The following is a 16,476-nucleotide window of genomic DNA, read 5'->3' as shown; positions in this document are numbered from 1 at the left end:
ATCCTGTTTAACATAGTAGTGGGAGTGGTTGCTTCATATTATTATTTCTCTTAATAGTATTAAACTCTTCGATCCACTAAGATCGCCTTGGTAGAAATTAGTTTCAATCAGTTTCTTTTCTCTTATTATTATTTATTTTATATTATTATTTCACTTAATTGTATTAATTGTATTTAATAATAGCTTTGGAGTTGGGGAACTAGTGAAGCCAAAAGATCAGTTACACAACAATATGTATGCATATCCCATATAGCAATATTCTAAACTAATCAATATTCAATATTCTCAATATATCAATTTGATAGCATTTAAACACTCGACTATATTTGTAATGATGTAGGAAGAAACTATAGAAAAAGATCATTTCAAACTTGTGTGACAAACTTGAAAAAACTCTAATCGTGCTTGTGTACGAGACAGGAGAAAACGTGCACGCACCATTAGCGCCAGGAGAGTAATCCTGCGTCGGGGGTGAAACCCGATGATCAATTAAATATTTGTATACGATTTAAATATTGGCAGTGTTGGTTTTATTTAGGAACTGTTTAAGATTTTGACATCGCCATTGTTGATTTGACATGTTTGTTGATAATGTTAACACCTTTAGGTCATTTAGGTTCCATTTACAAGGGAATTTCCTATATTTTTCACTACTTCGACAAATATAATACACTTTAAAAGATTTTACCAATTTTTTTACTTAAATATTGACAAGGGTTCAAGACGAAGTGTCTAGTAGTTACAATGGCAAGACATTGAAATAGAAGATGACATTAACTTTCTCTTTTTTCTCTTCAGCGCAGCTATGACAAAAGTCTGAGTCGTACAAATGGTACATTTTCAAGTGGTATATATTAAACCGAATTGTGGAAAGTATATATATTTTGTGTATGAACAAATGAGACAGATAAAATAGTATTTGTGATAAATCAACAGCAAAATTTGACTTATTTGCTGATATATATCTTTTATTTAATTTTAATTACATTAAAATTGCACTGCATATAAACACCTTCGAATAATGCCTTTTACACGTAATTCACACGAATGTTTAATGTAAAAAACATTTATCTGAATTATGGCAACAAAAACTTCAAATTGTTTTTTTTTTTGTAATGTATAATTTAATAACAATCCTACAACCACACTCTGTGTTCAAATTATATTTAATTTTTTTAATGTTTATAAAAAGTAATTATGCTTAATTAGCGTGAATAGATTATTTTATGGTTCAGGTTCGAATAAATTATTTCCATTGTTGCCTTTGAGTTATTTTGATCGATGCAAATCAAGCTGAAATATTGTGCCAGATTTTTGCTGTAATTACTACAAAAAGTACTGAAATTGTTATTAAGCTGTCACGTATGAAAACTTCAGATACAAAAACAGTTCGCAACAGATCTGCTAAAAATATGATTGATATCGAACAATGTGCGTGCAGACAGTATCTACAAAACACTTCATGTTTTTTATGTTTAGACTTTAAGAAATTACAAAAAAATTTTTAATAAATTTTAAGAAAAAATTAACTTATGAATCTTAAATTGAAATTGTTACTGAATTTTGGATATATATTGAAGAACCTTCTTTTAGAAAGAATATGTATTAAAAAACGTTTAACGTGGTAGAAAGTATCTTTAAAAAGATAGACATGTAATATATGATATATAAAGTAATTGATGTTCACACTTAAGCAAATAAATATATTTTTTTATTTAAATTACTGTAAACCACAGTAACCTACAGTAAACTAAAGTACCAGTATCTAACACCGGTATTATTTATCTATAAAATTAGAAAGCAGCATAAAAGACTATAAAATTAATTAGACTCACTACTGTTGCAATAATAAATCTTCAACTATGGATTTAACAAATATATATATTCTTACAATTTCTTATATTCTTATAATTTCGTTTAAAATCTTTTCAAAACTAATCCATTTCTATGGAGATTTCTTTTTATTATTTTAACATTATATGTAAAATAACTGTTAAATATTATTATTATATACTATATTATACATTAAACATAAAATCTTGATTGAATTTTCTCATTTAAACATACTGACTTTTACTTTCTATCTCTCCATTTCTCTCCATTTCAATCCTTTACGATTCTTTCGTCAATTAAAATAAAAACTGAACTGTTTGTTGTTCTTGTTTTCTGTGTGATGCAATCCATTCAGTTTTACACATTCACATTCACTTTTATTTATTTTTTATTATTTTTTTCTGTTACTGCCGCTGATCTTCCAACTTGCCATAAATTTTCTCTGTAAGTGCACCGGCTTACAAATTGCATTGCTCAGGAGTGATCGGACCAGGCGATCAGATATTTCGAAACGTCGTTTGTGGTGCAAATGCAATTTATTCGTTCATTCAATGCAAATGGAAATATAAGTGCAGTGCAGTGAGTGCGGTTGTCTGTTCGTTCATGACTCGCTATCATGAGATAACAATAAATAAACAAACTCATAAACTATCGGCTAGTTTCAGTGCAAAAAAAAATCACAGATACTTTTGCAAATTATTTACAACAATTACAGAAATTCTCATTTTGCATTCTATAAATGAAATATGTATAGAAAAATATTGTCTCTCGGAATTTTGTTCTATGAAATTTTTTTTGCTAGATACTTCGAGAAAATTTTTATTGCAGAAATAGAACTTTAGTTGCAAAATACTATTGCAGTGGAGAGCACATGCCAATTTTGCAGCGCTTAAATTAAATAAATTAAAAACTTATAGAATATCTTTAGTCATAAAAATTAAAAAGTTGTGATTTTCAATATATCAATTTGATTTGTATAATAATAATAAAATATTTTACGTTCAGAACTTAAGAGATATCATATTGAACTTAACCAGTTTAGATTAGCAAAACTATCAGTTATGTATAGTCACGTGATTACTCGTTATTAAAATATTTTATATATAGTATATATTTATATTAGTTGAAGAGCAAATACCTAAAAGTTTTATTTAAAAAATATACTATAAGTACAGTAGTGGAGACAATTTCATTCTGTATATCGTCTTGATACTCCATACCATACAATTCAAAAAAGGTTTAAGGACCTTTTTATATAAAAAATATTTAACTAGCGGACATTTCGCTCTTCTAAATCTTAATGTAACTTGCACAAATTTTTGTTTGTTTTTTTTATCTTTCATTGTGACCACTCATTGATTAATCTTAGCTGCAGTCGATTCAGAAACCATAAAGTGGTCTCAATTTCTGATGAACTCCTAGAGAAATAAATGAGACTTATCCAAAAAAAACTGTAGCTGTCAAAAACTTGTAGAATACCTAGAAATACTAAGTAAGTAAGAAATACTATGAAATATATCCATTGTTGCTTTTTTCTTAAGCATTGCTATCATAGATCTATCTTAGTCCAAAATTTTCTCGAATATGCCTCTAATTATGTAATTTTATACAAAATTGCCCTTTTTATTTAAAAAGCAATCTTGTTATATTTTTTATAGTGTCCCAAGAAGTCATCAGTCTTATTTTGAGATTGTTGATGGAGGCACGGGACAGTTTAGTTAGAAAGCCTTGCTAAGAAATTTAATATGCGTTTCGACGAGTTTTGCAAAAAGTACGAGGAAGATGAGGGTAGGACTTCCCATTTGTTTCGTCACTCTGTTACTATACATGCTATAAACTTATTTTTTAAAGGCTCTTCATAAACACCAGAGCCGCGTTCCAAACAGAATCGTGTTTTACACTTCATTAAAGGTTGGAACTAATTTTACGCCTTCTAAGCTTTCAATACTTCATTTATTTGATATCTGGGATCTATTATATTATTTGTGTACTCATGTCATACAAACTATCAATGTTTTAGTTGTTGTCTAATAATGACTTTGTGAAACGAAAGTGTAGCAATTGGTATGATATTGCAAAAATTGCATTATTTTATGATCGCTCTTGACTTCAATACATTTACTTCAACTATTCTCTATAGTCGTTATCTCTCCACAGTTCAGTAACCTTTAGTAACAATTTGTTTCATTCATGTCATATCACGTTCTTAATTATTGTTAATTATTTGAATCATATAAAAAGGAAATTCCTTCTTAGCTTTTAATAGTGCAGGTAATAAAAGAATAAATTCATCTAATATTTGGGTAAGCAGGCCCGCATATATTCGAAAACTGAGAGTAAAAAATATTTTCTTCTTTTTTTAAAGTTATAAATGTGAATCACACACACACACATGACTAATCACTAATCACAAATCGGCACAATTTTATTTCCTCAAAGGATTTCAACCAATTTGTTAGGCTTAAAACTGGAAGGCATAATAATTAACATAATCGCTGTGCTTTAATTTGAAGTGTTATATCATCAAATGGAAATCTTATTAAAAAATCATATATATACGATTCTAACAGAGAAACTCATTGATTATCTACGCATATCGCTACTTATGTATAAGTAAGTGTGTGTAGTAATATTTCAACGCCGAGAATTGATTGAAAGCACTTAACTGGCATAGCGAATAATAATTTTTGTATCGGTTAACTTAAAACGATTTCTATTACTCGTCCAAACGAAAATGTTTTAAATTCATTTTGAAAAATTTTAAAAATTACAAAAAAAAGATATAAGCTAAGTTTAGGTAAGTTGCGGTAAGTTGAGCTGAGCGCAGATACGAGTACTGAGCACAGAGCATTAAGCACTGTAATCTGTGTTGATTGCAAATGCATAAAATCAAGTGCTCATAATTTTTTAGGGGAATCATTTAAAGTACTAACGAATGCTCGGGGCTAGCATAGAAGGAATACAGATATGTGCTCATAACTGCCATTATTGCATGCAACAACAGAGGTTGCAACCACAATGCCAGCAACAATTGCAATCCAAAGAGCAGGCAACAACATCAACAACATCAACATCAACGGCATCAATGGTTGCCAACAGTTATTGGCTTGATAGAAAATTTCGATTATTTTGGTAGCGTACAGAATCGTGATATGCCGCATTTAGGGTTCAATGTACTGGAATATGTTTCTTCCGGGATTACGAAATACGAAATACGAAATACTCTCGTAAATACATTATTTCTTATGATTATAGAATTCACAGCAGTTAAGTTGCAGGCAAATGCATCATCATAAGATACTTTAACAAGAATGCTGAGATTTAATGGTAAAATATTTTTAAAAATTTATCTGAAATTTTTATTGGCCAAATGCATATGTGAATTTTTATTAGTTTTATTATTCTAAAGATAATTTCATACTTTTAATAAACTAACTTTTTTTTTAAATTATTTTTTACTTATGTAGACTTTTAGTTAAAAAAAATTTAAAAATACTTTAGTGTTTCATTTTATGTTAAATTTTTTAAATTAACAAAATTAACCAAAGTTTGGTAAAACTTTTTGTGGCACATTTATTTTTGCTGTAATAAAATAACTTGACTAATTCTATTGTAAACAAATAATAAATTTAATAAGGTTTTCAATTTCATAGATTTAAAAATTTGATAATGAAATTTTGTACTTATTTTGGAATATTTAACATCCTGAACTTATGAACTAGATTTTCGAAATGCTTTCACCACATAAATGTGATCTTTGGTTAAATGTCCAAAATCATTGGAACAACCTAGATATTAAGTTAACTTTTGAAAAATTTGTGTAGTCATAGAGAAATAGTGTCTTTTAGAAATTTAAATGCTTATATACATAAACAATATTTTTGGGTTTTTAGTTAAATTATTTTTTATGACAGCATGTTTTACTGCTCCATCTAAAATTTTTTACTCACTGATTTCCATACCCGCAATATATATATATATGTATGCAATATCTTTATCTTTATTAATAATAATACAATTTATTAATGGCTTACTAACATACCGTCTAATCCATAGCCGAAAATTTAGTTCAATGGGGCTAACAGTTTAAAAACGAAAAGATTTTTTTAAAAGTTTTCGATATACTTTCCTGACTTCCTTGTTTCTATCCCATCATATCCAAATTATAGTAAAGGCATTAAGTCTATTATGGACAATTACATTTCATTGTCGATTTTTAATTCGTTTTCGAAAATTGTTTATCAATGGTTACTGTTGTGATTAGTAAAATAGCCAATATGGTAAGCATATAAATACTTCATTGTACCATTACACCATTACAGTAATTTAACTATTTCAGAACCTCAATAGGTCGAACAGTTTTCTATATAGTAATTAACACTCGGTTTCTACTACAGATAACAATATTTTTCATGCATGTATTCGGAAGAAGCTTTAACCCTTCAAGTATAATTGTAGACATAACTTAACGAAAAAGAATGCTACTCTAGTTTCTATAAGATAATAACACTTTTATTTTGTATGGCAACCTTATTTAAATCTTAATCCATGGATTCAATTTTCAACAACATGGTTTATTTTTAATTTTGAATAATGTGGAACACTTCCAGCCACTGGGTTACGGCAAGAAGTGCATTTCGCTTACTATTTTAGAGAGATTGAAATGAATTAGAATGTGGATGCATAGAGGGATGATAAATAATGATAATCTAATATGCATACGAAAGGGAGCTATGAAGATAAGTCTCACCGGGTCAGACCTACTATGACAATCATCACACCCTATATTGACACCCTATATTTACCAAGACATTGAAAATTGTTTCATCTTCCCACTCTTCTTTGCAATGTTTTTCTCTTGGTCTAGGCATTATTTCTCAATTCTACTGGAGAGCTCCAGAAAACACGCCGTATATGTAGTAATATCAAAAATCATCATGATTAGGGATTAGAAATTGTCCTTCTCCTGATAACAGGTAGTTTGCAAAAGTTTTAAATTAGTTTCATGCATAAAAAATTAAAAAGCCATAATTATGATATTCTGCTATTAGGTTTCTGTAACCACTATTTAAAAACACCTCTTTCTTCATAAAATATTCAAGAGCTTACAATCAGTCTAATACTCAGTGAACTCCCTTCAGATACAATTTTTTTTCTTTAATTTTATTAACTGAAAAATATGGTTTTTGTTTTTGTTATTACAAGTTAACACCGCACTTAAAATGTTCTAAAGATAAAAAAAATAATGATGACGGTTTAATGTGATGAATCGTTCCATTTTGAATCCTAACTACTGACTTACATTGTATTAAATAAATAAATCTGAATCCTTCTTTACATTCGTTATTAATGCATCACAAATTTGTCTCCACACTACAACAAAAACAATAAACCGAAACGAATACATCAGAGACTAAACAAAGATAAGTTTTTAACTTAAAAATAGCAAAATAACTTCATTGAAGAATTTGCACTTAAGCATCACAAGAGTCATGGCATTGCCTTTAACCAGCTTCGACCGGCTTAATTAGATACAAGCACAGGCCGCCGCAATTGAAATTGCATGCCCCAATGCGATGCATCAAAAATATGCTAAATTTCGTAAGCAACAAATTGTTCGCGTTCGTCTGTCAGTTTATTTGTCCACTGCGCAACTACCAAGGATTTCCAGATCGAAAAGATCATAAAATCCAATCGTGACTATACCATACCTTTGAGCCCGCCAAAAGCAAGAGCAATATTCCGTCGTATTCCGTATTTTGGTCGATTTAGTATCTGCGGCAGAAAAATGTTGCTGCATGAGATGCGAGCGAAATGCCTTAAGTCGTTGGAAATTCTTTGTAAATCCACAAAGATTTGTTGTTCATGAAATCAGCAATGGCACAAGGAATTTGCAATTTAAAATCGTCAGCAAAGCAAAGCAACCTGAAAGCCATTTCAAGTTCAAGTTGAGGAAAGGTTTTAGTCAATGTCCACGGAAATTTTTAAATGCAAAAAATAATAAATAAATAGATTTATATTTTTAGATTTTAAAAAAATTTTTACTTAAAATATTTTTAAAATTAATTTTTTATTTAAATTATATTTTATTTTTTTGCCACAAAGAAAACTTGTTTTTGAGAATCAGTTTAGCTTTATCATCTATAAGTCAAAATACTCCTTAAACTTATCTTCACTATTTGTTAACGTTTAACTAAGACGTGAGGCTTTCATTCAAATCTGCTATTAACTTATATACTTTAACTTTAATTATATTAAAAAGATGAACTCAACTAGTCATATATACTATACACTTATCCATTGTATTACATAGTAGCAGTAAGTATATTTTCTCAATCAATACCATTGCCATCTCACATAACATATGTATAGTAAAATTCCTTCTTAATTTATACGAGTACCGCAATCTCAAAACTACTGTTGTTATTTTTTTAAAATATTTAAATTTTCCTACTTGTCTTCCTTATTTAAACTTTAAACTCAGTATAATGTGAGGTTTTGTATATATCGCTGCAATCACGCATGTAGGCGATCTCGTCTTATTTACAGTAATTGCGGAAGAGTTTAGGGTTGGTCGTGATGAACCGCCAGCAAGAACTGCCACCATTAAATTGGCATGTTTCTTTTCTTAGCCAGCCAGACTCAATGGCACAGCGCTCATACCAATGGACAAAGGAAGGCTTTTAGTTAATTTTTTTTCATTTTTTCTTATATTTTTGTTTGTATCTTTTATCTACGAAGAGTGAAGTACACATTAACATAAAGTTTTTGTGCCTGCCGAACGATTTCAGTACAGCTTACAGCTTACAATGTCAACTTCAACTTCAACTTTACATCAACATCAGCATAAACATCAACAATAGCGAACATGACAACAACAACAACAACAACAAACGCAACAGCAACAATTTATTCCCACTCAAAATACATAAGAAGAACAATTTTTGTATCTTTCTTCTGCCCACCTACTCTCACCACAACGCAACTATTTGCGAATATTCTTAGTAATTGAAAATACTTCAGTGAATATTTTACTTATCTTGGTTGGAAAACGGTTCGTAAGTGGCGCGCTTTTATGACGTTGACACTGTTGGAGTTAGCATTTCGCTATTAACATCACTTAAGAGTAACGGTAAATGAGATATTACGCCCATTCTCTGCACTTTACAATGCTGTATACCGAAATGTATCTATGCATTTGCAAGTTTACTGCTCCTCCATGACATTGAAGAAAGATGACCGATTATGTGCTCTAGTTTTCTAAGGTTGCAGGTAATTTTTTTTTTACTATATAGTCTACTCAACTTCAAGATATTTAATGATAAAATTTTAAGGTATTTAAGTTTGACTTCAGTAACATCATACGGTTCTTTTACCTACAAAAAATTCTTTCCATGCTTTTTTTAATTATCTATTCTATAATGTATGTTATGTTATAACAAATACCAAATGGAACAAGAGACAAACAAAAAGGGATAGCATTCTAAAATATGCTTATTATATCATATTAATTAGAGTAATATTTTTAGACTATATTCTTTTTTATCGGAATAATAAAGATTTGTTTTGATAGTTTATTAAAAATGAGTTCCCCTTGCATTTTTTGTAAGCATTATATCAGCCCTGTTTTATTATCGTCTGACGTATAAAAACAATGTTCATATCAAATGGTTCAGGATTAAAATTTCAATAGAGCAGATTGAAAGAGCCTATCTTGAGATTATCCAGAAAATATATGTTTAGCAACTAACTACTATGGTGTCATGGGTCATTGCATATTGCTTCACTTTAATGTCCGTATTTATTGTGGTTGCTATGTGGAAAAGATGGGCGCTTCAGTGTTTAAGTTTTGCTTCATTTATCTTCAAAACAACGCTAAATTTCTGGATAATCAACATCAAGTTGCTGGTTTCCACTTTTAAGTATGTTTCGATCTTTCTCATTTATCGGTGTTGCGATTAGTGCATGCTCCATCGTCCGCGTATAATGCTACCACATGTTCTTCTAATAGTAAAGGTTTGGACGACCATGGTCTATTTCTAGCAATACGGTGGAGGTACTTATGATTTGGCTCAAAACTTGCGACGTAAGTTTCCCATTTAAAGGTATATTCCGAGACTTTTATGCTTATTCTTTGTATGCCTAATGGCAGACTGTATTTTCATATTAGGTTAAACCTTTCCGCTATTAACAATTAATATGTTGATCAAATTTAGAAATTGAGTTAGAACGAGCAAAGCGGGTTTTAAGAACTTTAGTATTCCTGCCATTATCGTTTTAACGGGTGCATTTTAACTTTAATGAGTGCTACCTGGTATATTCTTAATTATTTTTAAACTCGTCATTGTTGCTATACTGATTATTTACTGACATTATCTTATCGGAGAGAGAATAGAGAGAGAGTGGTACGCCGTCCACAGTGTCCTCTAACACAGTGGTCGTAGGACACTGTGTTGCGTTAAACATACCTCTAAGTGAACACTCTCTCTTCACCCCAACGTTTCGTTTAAAGGTAACTAACAACAATGATATTGACTCTGAACTTCAACTAAAGCCTTCCATATTTAATAAAAAAACACAATTCACAGATCATCGTTAGTACAAGCTCTAAAGATTTTCTTTAGTTACTGTAAATAATATTTAATATCTTATTTTTTGTCAAATATAGTACAATACAACAAAAATACATTCAAATACGACTTTGTCACTAACACCTGTAATGGTTTAGAATGGATAAGAAGGATTTTCTACATAATTTCATCACTATCGATGGTAACTATGTATACCACCATTATCCAGAGTCTGCACAAGTTGCTAGGGAGAGGTGTAAAATCTCCAGTAATTGGAGATTTGTTTCGAGTAATTTGCCAAGGTAATCTTAACTTCAGTTCTTTCGTATACAAAAATAAAATTTTGCTGGAAGACTACATCCAACAATTCATATAAACACTCTATTAATATGTCATTTACAATCAAAGCAAAACGTCTGGTCACTCAGTTATAGAAACCATAGCATATAGCAGTGAATTAAAATACAAATTATTGCAGTCTATATCCCTTATTTCGAAAAGTTTATTATTTTGAATATAATTATAGTAGAAAAACAAAGTCATTATTACAAATAATAATCATAATAATAAAAAAAATAATAAGCATCAGTTTTTTCGTTTCAGTTTCTGGAACTAATTGCTCAATGTAGTAAAACATTTATCCTAACATATTATTATTTTTTGATTTATAATAATATATTATATTATTATTATAATATAATATTTTTCATCAAATTCGTTGAAGTAATTTTTATTATAACATTTAAAATAATGGTTGAACTGATTCATTCGGTTTACTTACGTATGCGAGTATATTTAAGAATGCATTACTTGCAGATATAAAAGTATCTGTCTTTCTTTTTCATATCTGCTGTTACCCTAGCTGTCTAATACTTAAAAATAAAATGTCATATTGTGTTTATAATAGTTTTATGTTGACTTCAGTTTTTACACATCTGCTATAGTTTTCATTGACTTACTTAAGTTCGTGCAGCTCAATTGCAATTACAATAGAAAGAAGTACTTAGACAAAACAATTGTCAAAACATTATTACGTGTGTAATACCGCTACTAGGCGCACAGAGATAACCGACTCTAAACTGAAATTGAACTTCAATTGCATTTCTCAGCTATTCGTATCTTGCATTTGTATCTACATTTTGCACTTCAGTTTTCTAAGCACGTCGCGGCGGTCGGCTGATCGTTAAAACTTTTTCCAGCTCATACTCATACTTACGTTTTGCGGTTCGTTGTTTCTAACGTTGCTTGTTCTGTTGCAATGCTGTTAGTTGCTCATAATGCAATTACCAGGAGAACAGACATTCAAGACGTTTGGATCATTCAAGACGTCATTGAAATTTGTTTGAGCTTAGCAGACCAAATATAAATGCATTTTCATTATAAAACTATAAAACTATACATATATCCATATGTACATAAATTCCATATCTATTGCTTATAAGAGCACTTGTACTGCTAATATGTTTAAAGTACATTTGGCATCTACATTTCATGCATTAACATCATGTGTATCTGATATTGGTCTACAATAGACATTCATGTTAGTATTATTATAGATATTTTAATTGGTAATAAATATTAGCAAAGTTAAATTTATTATATTCTTTTACCTATAAAACTAATTCAGAATTATTTACTAAGCACTAGCATTATACTTTTAGTATCAGGAAATACTCGAATCAGGCTACGCACAAATTTTCTTATAATTTTACTAACTTAATTTAATTAATATCTAGCTTATTATAAGACTATAAAAGCTTATTTTCCTGTTTATTTATATAAAAATAATTAATTGAATTTTCAACGTGAAATGGATGAATTACCAATTTAAATGATAATTATTCATGAAAAGCACCGATTAATTGTTAATTAAATTTCAATAGATAATTGATTAAAATCTTATCTTGTTTTAAGCAATAATCAGGAGTGATAAATTACATGATTTTTTAATTTAATTCAACATTTATTTAGTTTCAAATAATTATTAAATAATATAATTTAGTTCTAATCGATATGTTCTATTAAATAAATCATGAAATACATTATCATTTTTGCAAATTTCTGATATTAATAATTTATTTGGTTTCATTCAAATCTTTCGAGGTAAATGTATCTAATATGTTTAATTAAAACATTGGATTATGTATATAAACTTAAGTTCATTTTACATAAATCAAAATAAATCAAAATAAATTTTGTATATAATAAGATATTTCTTCTCATCGGTCATAAACATCATTAGGCCTAGCAAGCATGATGTTTCTTCTGCCATTGCTGCTATCAAAACCGTATCGTCGAAAAGGACGTTATCGGCGAATAAGGGCAAAACTGATTATATGTCAATTACTGGCAAAAATGTGTGTCACTCTTACATTCAGCTGATTGCTGGCGACTATACTTTCAGAGTTGTCTAGAATTTCATACATTTGTAACGAACAACTATGATAAATTTGTTACTCTGGACTCAAAAGGTACTTAGGTTGTAGAGCTCTCTCTCGACTAACGAAATTAAAGTCCCGCAGGATATTCATACTACATTTACTTATGTTTGGCACAACAGCATTGGAACTATCACAGCATAATGAGACAGCTGTAAAAGTGTTCAAAAGAAAAGTTATTCATAATACCATAGATCCTCTGCGGGTTAGCGACACTACCTTATTGGAGTAAACTACAAGCTATAAAAGCTTTTTCAAGAAATTGACATTGTTCAGTGAAATAACAACCAGCAGCTTCGATAATTTGACAATTTCGTGAGGATGGACGATGATGCTCTTGCGTATAAGGTGTTTAAATGAGTAGTAAGACAAATAAAGCATAGAGCTGACCGTATCTTCGGTGTAATGAGAAAGTTAAGGGAGCACTAGTCGCGCTTGGTGTAAGAGATTGGAGAAAGTGCAACTGCAGCAAAAACGCCTGCAGATAAGTGCGGCGTCAGGTCAATACCCGACAATAAGTTGTTAAGATATAATAATCATTTAATAACAAAATAGTTATCCACGTTTATTATATATTAAATTTAAAACTAACTACTATTTTTGTAATTAAACAAAACAAATTAGTTTCATATTGTTCACATATAATAGAAATAATCTTCCGGTTTTTGTAATTCCGACAAATGTTTAAGGTCTATTACAAAACACATAGTTGTATAAAATGTTCATAATGTTTCTTAGATATAAAGAAATTTACATATACATATGTATATATACATTTATATATACGTGTTTATTTTCTCAAATTCTCATTTATTTAAATATAAATATGTGATTGAGGATTTAAATTTGTTGAAATATGTATATATTTCATATATTTGAATATCATAGTTTTGATTTTTGATTTAATATTAATAAGATATTTTTTTAGGCTTAACCCATCTCATTTTGTATATACAGCCATGTACCCATATATAATTAGTTAATACTTTTATAATCCAAACACAATTTATTTTTAACAAAATCATTTATTATGCATAATATGTATTTTATTATTAAAATTAATTCTAAAACAACAGTGTCTGTTTGTTGCCAGACATTTAGTTTGTTAATTGCTTTCAAACTAGCAGCGGAGACAGAGAGTATTAAGCAAAATTCCACTGCAAACTTGTCTATTTTAATACATGAGATTTCACAAGCTTTCTATTTTTATACGAGTATGTTCCCCCAATAGAAGCGCTGCACACGTATGACTAATGTGCCGACTCATTTAAAAAGAACTGTACAGAGTATCTATCTCTGCAATATCTAACATTTTATGCGATAATAAAATTCTTCACTTTTATAGAATTGTTTTTCGTAATGCTTTACAATGCAATTGCACGTCTAGTGAATTGCATGCAAGTACGCTACAAAATTACATTGCAATTGCAATTTTAGTGAAAATCCACAATGTACTTGTTAACAAGTTACAACGTGGTTAATACCACTACCAGGCGAACAGATACTTTCAGCCGTCGTTCTTTTTGCGGCTGCAATACGGAAAATTGCATTTGTGGTGAGCGAATAGTCCGATACAATGCAGTTCTCGTATGAGCTTTATGTTCTCTGCAATGCGATTGCAATGCAATTTGCAAGTCAGCAAAAAACGAAATCTTTCTCATGTTTTTACGCTCTACTGAGACAATCATTCTGAAGGCATTTTTCAGATATGAGTGTATACGTTTACGATGGAATGTATTTCTGCTTTGAGGTTAACAAAACGCAACCATAGCACTATGAGTAGAGTTAAAGTCAAGTATCTACGCAGATAATATACAATAGTCAATGCTTGCCGTTCTCTGCTGTAAACTGTAGATCAGATATAATTGCAGTTTTTTCTAAGTGACTTCACACTTCAGCTGGTTATGCAAAAATGTATCTTTAAATTATGTTGAGAAATTCTTTAGATTGATTCAGATTGGTTATTGAGTAATAAAAATTTGGGCGCTATATCAAATTAATATATAAATTAAAAGTATTAAAAATATTAGAAAGAGTATCAAACGGATTTCTTAGTACTTCCACTATATTTAACAATAAAATTTTACACAGTTTTAGTTAAAAATAATCAACTGAATCGCTACTGATTTGAAAATAAGTTATGCGATATCGCCCAATAATATATAAAATATGAAAAAAAATAAATTAATTGCTATTGCTTAATTAAGTCATTAATTTTAATTTAATCGTCAATTAACACTGGGACATGGATTTTCCATTAATCGATGCACATTATCCATTACTTTGTAATTACGAAATATTTTGCAATAGATATTTTTATTAAATGTGTAATCTAAACTAAATAATACAAGATATTTAAAAATGTGTTGAAATTAGTCTAGTAATTTAAACCGACATAGTAGTTTTACAATTAGTTATCAGATAAGTACATTTTAATAGTTATATTTACCACTTAAAATAACTTTTGTTAATTTTAAGCTGATAAAGTATCTGATATTTTACTTCCTGTTATCTATAAAATGCGATAAGAAATTATACAATAATTTATTGGTTAGTTAATTACTTCAAGCTTAAGTGTGATTAAGGGCCGTTTCCACAGTCATAACCCAAGTCATAAATCTAACTTAAATATGAATTTCGAAATCGACTTAAAACTGCCAATTATACATAGTTTTTAACATTAAAATTCACTATTATATCTTTTAATATTAGGTGCTTTCGGCAGCTCGCAAGTGTGGCAAAAAACAATAAGTCGCTGGCCTATAGTTGCTTAAATGAACACTACTTTCTCTGTCTAAGTATCTAATTGTGAAGTGGCCAAGCACTTCAAGCACTAAAGAAAAAAGTGTTAAACCTATTATTACTGCAATATTGTATATGATCCTTAATATCAAAGAGTTTTTAAAATTTTAATCAACTAAGAAGACTTTTTAAAGTTCCATGGTACATTAGAACGAATGACATCCTTAGGAACATCAAGATTGATCCCATCAAAAAGTACATAAAGGATAGAGCCCTGAAATTATTTCCGAAAACTGACAGATTTACCAACACCGCGTTATCAAATCTCAAAATAGTTACAGGCTTCTCGGGGACATATGCAGATCTGATAGTCAAGGTGTAAAGAGATACATATACATTTCTATAAACGTTCGTACTTTGCAAACAAGACATTCTACTTAGTGTATCGTTCCGCGGGCCAATACAAATCACTATACAGATTGGAGGGCCGCAGGAACAAAAACATATGTTCATACTTATTTTTGGAGAAAAATAAAAATACGATTAGAATGTTAAATTTCGTTTTATTAATTTATTAATTTCAAATCATTTACAGTCCTGCCTTAGCAAATAGAATAGACAAATTTCGTACTCGTTCCGGTTTTTATGAAAACATTTCTTGTTCGTTTCATTTACTTGCTGGGTAACACAAAATTTACCTAGTAAACAATCCAGTGTAAACTTTTATTACAAGTGTTTGCCTCAGTTCAAATTAATTGTCACGGATTCAGTTTTATGGAGCAAAATTTCTAAATTTTTTCAAAATTTTTCCTTTTAATCTTCCTTTGTTATTGTTTTTGATATGCTTTTGTTTGTGATTCTTAAACAGAACAGATCACGGACTGGACAGTATT

Source organism: Teleopsis dalmanni, chromosome 2, assembly GCF_002237135.1.
Source record: "Teleopsis dalmanni isolate 2A chromosome 2, ASM223713v2, whole genome shotgun sequence".
Taxonomy (NCBI): Eukaryota; Metazoa; Arthropoda; class Insecta; order Diptera; family Diopsidae; genus Teleopsis; species Teleopsis dalmanni.
The sequence above is the reverse complement of the archived record's forward strand: the minus strand, read 5'-3'. Positions refer to the sequence as shown.